The sequence below is a fragment of the Pongo pygmaeus genome, chromosome 6, assembly GCF_028885625.2.
Source record: "Pongo pygmaeus isolate AG05252 chromosome 6, NHGRI_mPonPyg2-v2.0_pri, whole genome shotgun sequence".
Classification (NCBI taxonomy): Eukaryota; Metazoa; Chordata; class Mammalia; order Primates; family Hominidae; genus Pongo; species Pongo pygmaeus.
In genome coordinates, this window is record NC_072379.2 from 55531980 (window position 1) to 55540275 (window position 8296).

The following is an 8296-nucleotide window of genomic DNA, read 5'->3' on the forward strand; positions in this document are numbered from 1 at the left end:
CCCAGGCCTCACCACCCAAGATAATTAGACAATTGGTCCATGGTGAGGCCTGGGCAAGAGAATTTTTTACAATTCCCCAGGGGATGCTAATGTGCCCCCACGGTTAGGAACCCCTGTCGTCAGCCCCCTGCTAATACTTTGCGGGCAAGTATCCCAAGATAGCATGCTCGTATGTCCAGAACAGGTTAGAAGTGTGCTGAGTTGCTGGTCCCTCAGCCTCCTGGGCAGCCATAAGCAGCCTTTTCCACTTTCCTCAGGAGACATATAAATGTTTTCATTTTCCACAGGCTCCAGGGTATGGAAAGGCTGGGAAGTAACAGACTTTTGTGCATTGGCCCATTTAATCCCTGTTTGGGGAATGGTGTGAGCCTTGAATGCCAGACTGTGAAATAGCGTTTCTGTCTATGGGAAAGCTTCATTCAGAATGCCCTCTGGTCTGCTACATCTGCACTGGGGTCAGATGGCCAGAGAGACTCTGAGTAGCCCCAGGTGACTCAGGGAGTGCTCCCTGGAAGGCCTGGAAGCATCAGCATCAGAATAGAGCAAGCAACAGAGAGGCCTTGGAAAGCTCAGCCCCCCTAAGCTGGGTAAGCCATGCCCATTGCCCCACTAAGGCCCTTTGTCCCTGAACACACAGGCTCCAGAGACATTCCAGTGGCAGGGCTGAGTTCCCTGGGAGAACATCCACCCCAGAAGCAGGCCCTAGAAGGTCAGGTGCACTCCTTTCCCCTGATGTCTCATAGAGGAGCCAGGAGGTAGCATCCTCATCAGATGAACCAATGCCATCTAGAGCCTTTTCAGTCACCCTATGGACCCTGGTCCCCAGGACTCTTGGAATCCTCTGAGAAACCAAGGGAATGAAGGTTAGGTTGCTTAGATCCATGATTTTCAAACTGTATCCCAAGAGTTCTAGAAATCCTTGAAGCTGCCTCACAAAAAGCCTGGAGTCAAGGAGGAAGGGATACCCATGTTCAGAGATGCCTGGGAACTCCTCACAAATTAGGCCTGAGTCCTCTCTGTCCCCCACCGACCACATGGCATAGCAATGGGTGAGGATTGGGAGTGGGTGCAGGTGGGGCCAGGAATCAAAGGACTTGGACTCTGAATGCTAAGTGCAGACTTGACCATTTATCACCCCCTTTCACAGATGAAGAAAATGAGGCTCAAGAAACAGAAATGATTTGTTCTGTTATGGGGCTAACTAGTGGCAGAGCTGGGTCAACACACCAGGTCTCTGGGCTTTTAGTCCTGTGCTCTATCCCCAGAATCATGACGTTAGAAGGGAAGACGTGCCTCTAGGGAGCTGGAAAGTGTGGGTGTGTTGGGGGTGGAGTGGGTGGAAGAAGTAATTTCTGGAAGCCTGGAGCAATAGCAAGAGACATATGTGAAGAGTCAAATGCCCTTAGTCTCTGTCCTTAGTGTACATAAATATCCAAATGCACCCTTATACCCAGATAAGCATATACTCAAATGTGCATACTTATTGCTGCACCTGAGTACACTGTGCACACATGCACATGTGCATTTCCATTTAATATGTATGCCCAGAGGTGCATTCATATATGGTACAAGTATGTGCATGCACTCAGATGCGCAGGCGTGCCACACACACACACACACACATACACGCCATCCACAGATCTGGAATAGGAAAGCACATCTTCTCCACCAAGATAGAGATGTTCCCTCTCCTGTAGACTCTCAGGCAGGCAGCAGGCCTGTCTGCAGAGGCATAGCTTCATCACTGTCAGGCAATTATTGTCAGAGAGTGAGTGACACTTTCCATTCACCTGCTGTAGTCTCCTCCCAGAGACACAGCTGTTTACTCATGGGAGCTGAGTACCCTCCAGGGCCCCTGGTTGAAGAAGAATGAAATATTTCCATTCTCGCTTCCAAATCTCTATTCACAGGACTTCCTTTTCTTATCTCTACCCGCATCCTCTCCTCCATCTTCTGCACACCCTGGCATTTGTGCATAATATTCGTTGGCTACAGAAGGGACCCTGATTAGTATCCTACAAATAGGCCATATCGTGTGTGTTCAGGAGCCACATTGCACATGCCCTGCCCTCTGCACATTTGCTGTCCTCAGCGGTCTGGGTCTAGCTACTCTTGGGGTGAACACCATACCCCCTCTGCCTGTCCCCCCTTGCAGGTGCTGCAGTCAAAGCTAGGTCCCTCCTGCTGTTCCTATAGCTTCCTGGAGCCTGGCTTGACTGCTTTGAAAATAACAATGTGCTCCAGCCCCACACAAGTCCTGGCTTTAACGCAGGGCCACAGCAAGCATGGAGGTGTGGAAATTACAGATAATTTGTGTGGGAGGAAGCAGCCCGCATGAGGCAGGGATACAGCCTTTCCCAGAAAAGCAGCTCAGGATAATATGGGGCCTGTGACAGCCTGAGCCCTGACTCGGTGTCATGCAAATGATGCCGATAATTATATTAAAAGTAGGGCCAATAGAATAATCTTTGATGACCAACTTTGGGAACAGGTTGGCAGCTGATGAAACAATATTTTGCCATGGGTGATGGGAGGACTGTCTGCGAGAATTTCATTGAGGTACCCAGGGCTCTAGTCCCAAATCAGGGGCTGGAAGGTTATGTGAGTCGGCAGGATGGGGCTGGCCCAAGGCCTTGCATACATTCAACGGCCCTATAACAAGTTACAGCAAACAGTGGCTTAAACAAGCACACATTGTTTATCCCACCATTCCCATGGGTCAGGGTCCCCTGCTCAAAGTCTTATAATGCTACAGTCAAAGTGAGCCAGGCCTGGGGTCTCATCTGAGGATTAGGGTCCCCTCCCAAGGTTGTTAGCAGAATTCTGTTCCTTGTGGTTGTAGGACTCAGGCCCTGAGCTTCTAGAGGTTACCCACCATTTGCTGCCTCGTGGTTTTCTCCACTCATGGCAGTGTGGTTTGTCAAGGCCACCGGAGAGAGACCCCACTGCTTCTCCATCCTGGATTTCTAGGCCCTCTTCTTTTTTTTTTTTTTCTTTTATTATACTTTAAGTTCTAGGGTACATGTGCACAATGTGCAGTTTTGTTACATAGGTATACATGTGCCATGTTGGTTTGCTGCATCCATCAACTCCCTATTTACATTAGGTATTTCTCCTAATGCTATCCCTCCCCCAGCCCCCAACCTCCTGACAGGCCCCGGTGTGTGATGCTTCCCGCCCTGTGTCCATGTGTTCTCATTGTTCAATTCCCACCTATGAGTGAGAACATGTGGTGTTTGGTTTACTGTCCTTGTGATAGTTTGCTTAGAATGATTTCCAGCTTCATCCATGTCCCTGCAAAGGACATGAACTCATCCTTTTGTATGGCTGATAGTATTCCATGGTGTATATGTGCCACATTTTCTTAATCTAGTCTATCACTGATGGACATTTGGGTTGGTTCCAAGTCTTTGCTATTGTGAATAGTGCCACAGTAAACATACGTGTGCGTGTATCTTTATAGTAGCATGATTTATAATCCTTTGGGTATATATCCAGCAATGGGATTGCTGGGTCAAATGGTATTTCTAGTTCTAGATCCTTGAGGAATCGCCACACTGTCTTCCACAATGGTTGAACTAATTTATGCTCCCACCAACAGCGTAAAAGCTTTCTCTAGGCCCTCTTCTAATGGGCTCATGTAGTTAGCTCAAGTCTTCTTAGGATCATCTCTCTGGATAAACTTGAAGACAACTCATTAGAGTTTTTAATAACATCCGCAGAATCCCTTCCCCTCCGCCACATAACTGGCCTGATCAGGAGATCAAAACCCCATCTTATCTATAGGTCCTGCCCACAGTCAAGAGGAAGGACTTGTACGGGCTTGTATTCTAGGGGGCAGGAACCTTGGGGACCTTAGAAGCCAGTCTACTACAGTCCCCCACTTCTAGCCTGGAATGTGACAGCTGGGGGCAACCCATTGACCAAGCTCCCTGAGGAGCTCCCTGGAATGCGAGAGCACATGTCAGTCTTATTCCACCTCCAGGGCTGGGCATAAAGTCAGTGCTCAGGAAATATTTATTGATTGAGTAAGTGAGTAACCAATCCCTACCTCCATAGTACCTTGATGGGGAAACTGAGGCCCAGAGAAGGGAAAGAACTGTTTTAAGTCATTCAAAGCAACAGATGACAAAACAAAACAGTAATAAGCACTACAATTTACTGAGGCTCCATGCTCAGCAATCTTGCTAGCTTGCCTCCCTAGATTGTTGTAAAGCTGTGATTAGGAATTATGATTATCCCAGGTTTACAGATAAAGAAACCAAGTCTTGGAGAGGTGAAACAACTCATCCAAAGATGCTTCTAGCTCTCTCTGTCTCGGCTCCACCCTGATGTCCCAGATGCTCCCTTTTCTATGTGCCATTGTCTGTGTCTGCAAGCAGGACAGACTGAGTGCAGGGTCAGGAGGCCAGGCATGCAGGGAGGGCCAGGGGCGCCTGGATGCATCCTCCCTCCCATGCCTCTGACCAGTCCTGCTTCCTTCCCAGGGGAATTAAGTCCTCACTCTGTTTCACACTGGGACACGGCCACCCACGGGGGGAGAGAGGTGTTTCTAATTACTCATAATTAGCCAGCCTGATTAGTCCTGTCATGAGGGATTATCTCTTCCAGCTCTTTCTTTCGTGTTCTGAGAACACTTCTCTGTTAAGGAGGGGATCCATATGCAGTGGCCAGGGAGGAGAGGACACACAGGAATCTGACTGGAGCCGGCAAAGGGGTCTTTGTATGCCCACAGCAATAAGCATCTCTCTGAGCCTGCCCCTCCCACCAGGTGCCCCTGGAAAACCTTCCTCCAGCCCCCCAGCACAGAGAACACTGGTCCGCCTTATTGGAAGAAGGAACCTGGCTCAATCCCTGAGGGATACGTCTGCCCCACCTCCCTTCCCCAGATATCCATATCCGTCACCCCCTCACCTTCTTTAAGTATCTGTTTGAAGGTCCTTACCCGCCCTATGTAAGCTACACCCTCCATCACTTTCCACCCCTAACCCTGCCCAGTGGTTTCCCATAGGTTTTGGAGCTAGATTTTTGGGTTCAAATCCTGGCTTTGCCATTTGGACAAGTTATTTAACCTACTGTGCTTCAGTTCCTTCATCTATTCAGTGGGATTGAACCATCGCATCTACCTTTTAATGTTAGTGTAAGATTTCAATAAGTGAATGCATGTAAAGCATTTAGAACAGTGCCTAGCATAGAATAAGTACAACATAGTATCAATTATTCATTTTTAGCTCTTTTTCTTCATAGATCTGACATGTAGCATACTGTCTGTCTGTTTGTTTCAGATCTGTCTCCCCTGGGTGAATGCGAGCTGCTTGAGGGCAGGGTCCTTCTTTGCTCCATGCTCTGTCCCCTGTGCTTAGAGTTGCTTAGAGCAGCTAATAGTGTTTGTTGAGTTGGTGAATGAATCCCACCTTCCCTCTCTCCAGATAGCAGGTTCATTCTTCTCTTCACTCTCAGAAACTGCAATTTAAAGAGAATAAAAATGCATCTTCCATGTCCCCATCATCTCTTAACCCCTCTCACCCTGATTCATGACCACAGACTCCGTTTCTGGAATCATAGACTCCCCTGAAATACAATAACTCAATTCTAGAATACAATTAAATGGTCTGAGACCCACGTTGCAAAGTCCTGGAATTCTAGAATTCATGGAGTCCTAGAATGGACTCCAGGACTTGAGAATTCCAGAATGAAACTCTGCAGTCTTCAAATGTAATCTGAGAATTGCTGGTAGTAGGACCTAGGAATCTTGGAAAGGAAGCCCAGAATTTCAGAAGACAGGCTTGGAACCGGATCATTGGGAGAATCTGGTGAAACCAGCTGGCTTCCTTTCATTGGCTTTTTTTGCAGTGATAAAAAGGCAAGTGGTGCTTGTGTGTGCTCAGAGCCGAGGGGCAGGGTGAGGGGCGAGGATGGCGGTGGGAAAAGAGCTCCCCTGTGAGTGTTGCTAGGCACCGGCACCAGGGAAGGAGAGGACAATGGGGCTGGCCTGGCCGGGGAAGGTAGAGTCGAGGGCTGAATCCTGATCAGAATGCTGGGGGAGGAAGGGAGGGAGGGCTTCGGGGCAGCACGCAGGGAGGCAGGCATAGCCAGCCCTAATCCCATTACAGCTGCTCATCCAGCTGCCAGGGCTGGCAGGCATCTGGCCTTGCCTATGCCCTCCCCTCCTCCAATTGTGGGCTCAGGCAGCAGAGGGCTTTGGATTCAAAGGTTTCTCCACCTTGTTCTGAAGTCCCTACCCCAGAGCAGGAGTGTGGCTGTGCCTTGAGCCCAGGCAAACTTAGGGCTAAAAGTAGGGTGGTGACAAGCAGGGGCTGGAGGGTGGAGGAATCCCTCAAGTAAATAGATAAAATGGGCGCATTTTGTAAGAAATTTTGGACATATGACAGAAGTTCAACTAATGACCTTGACACTAGTTCTACCCAAAGAACTAACTCAACCCCAGCCAGAGATTCGGCCCAGGTCAGACACTCAACCCTGACTCCGTCTCAGTTTGGCCTCTAATCCCAGCCTCAGAACAAGTTCCTGCTCTGGCCACAGACTGACCTCTAACCCTAACTCAAAGCGGAGTCCTGATCCCAACTACAGATTCCTCCAAAAATGATGCTTAGATGAGCCCACAGATCGCTGAAAACAGGATTCATCTTAAAAAGTTCAAAAGACTAGTGGACTTCCTTAAAATGGTCAAATGGAGCCCCCTAAACATGCTGGCTTATGGAAACCTACAGCTACAAAAACTTGAGCTGCAGTCCTTGTCAAAGCCCACAGCAAGCTGACTCATCCCCTTCCTGATGGAGGAGAGTCTTCTGCTCCAGGAACAGTTCTGCTCCAAACCCTGAGCTCTTCCCAATATGGGAAAGAGTATCTGGAAGGAGGTTGGTGGACCAGGCAGTTAATTTGACCCAGAGTCAAGACACAGGGGACAGTGTCTTGGGGATGGAATTGGCAAAGTTGGAGGTGATGCTGATTGTGGTGGTGGATGAGTGATCCTGGAGGTGACCCTGGTGGTGTTGGAGGTGGAGATGCAGACTTTGATGATGTTAACAAATGGAGATGGAGCTACAGTTGAATATTCCTAAACCCAGAAGTAGCCACATACCCATGTGGGTCTTTCAACTTTTCTTTCTCTCATCGTTTTTCCTTCATGAGTCTGGAAATTTTTAGGAGGAATTTTGTAACAATCCAAATAACAAATCTGAGTCTGCGTGCGTGTTCCCTATTTCTCCTTTTAGCATCTCCAAGGTGGAGGAAGAGTTACCTTCTTCCCACCAGTATGGCTGCACAGCAGAGCTGGAGGCTTCACCCTTAGACACTTGGTCTGACACACCTGCTCACTCCCAGAAGTTCAAGGGAGTTCTGTCTGGGAAGGAAGGGTGGACTCTCTTAGAGCTCCAATCCTCTGCTCCTTCCTGATGCTTCTGCCACCTGACCCCATGTTCACTTCTCAAGGAGGGCAGCACTGCAGGTGTGTTAATCAGGACACTTCTTTATTGGTAGGCTGCCCTTTGCCACACAAACCATTTAGCATCCTACATGGTTAGCATTCTAGACCTTGGTTCTAAATGCTAATGTCATTGCCTAGTCACTGTGCACACATTCAAAACACCCCCACATATTGCCCACCCATTACCCCTTTGAGAGCTATCTTGAGAGATTGTCCATGAAAGACTTGCAAAGAGAGTGGCCTCAAACCTGTTCAGCCAACATTATCCCACACCCCCACCCCTACATGCAGGTAATAGAAGGTGAGGACTTTAGAAAGTGAAAACCTCTGAGGATACATTTCTTGGGGACATCCAAGCAAAGCAGGTAGGAAGGGAATCTTCCTGTCACCTCAATCAAGTAAAAGGAACTTGAAAGACTCTTTGGAGATCTTGGAAAGTTTCCCTTGAAATTGGGTGACTCAGGGATGGGCAGATGACTGCACAGAGACACATCCCAGAGTGAGGTGTAGGAAGAACAATGGACAGTTTGGGGGATAAGGTGCTAGAAGAAGCACAGTGTGAAAAGCAGTTGGAAGGTGAGCAGGACCAGGTTATGGCTGTGAATGCCAGGCCAAGAGATTGAATTTATTCCTGGAGGATGCAAAGCCAGGGAAGAGCCTAGAGCAAGGAATGTTAAGCAGGATCGCTTGGGCTGCAGGATGGAGGATGTATTGGAGACACGGAGATCAGTTGGGAACCTACTGAAACAGTCCAGAGGACAGATGGTGAAAGGCTGAGCAGTGGCCACAGATAGAAAAGGACAGGGCTGGATCTGAGAAGAAGACAAGATAAATGAATGGGAACCATTT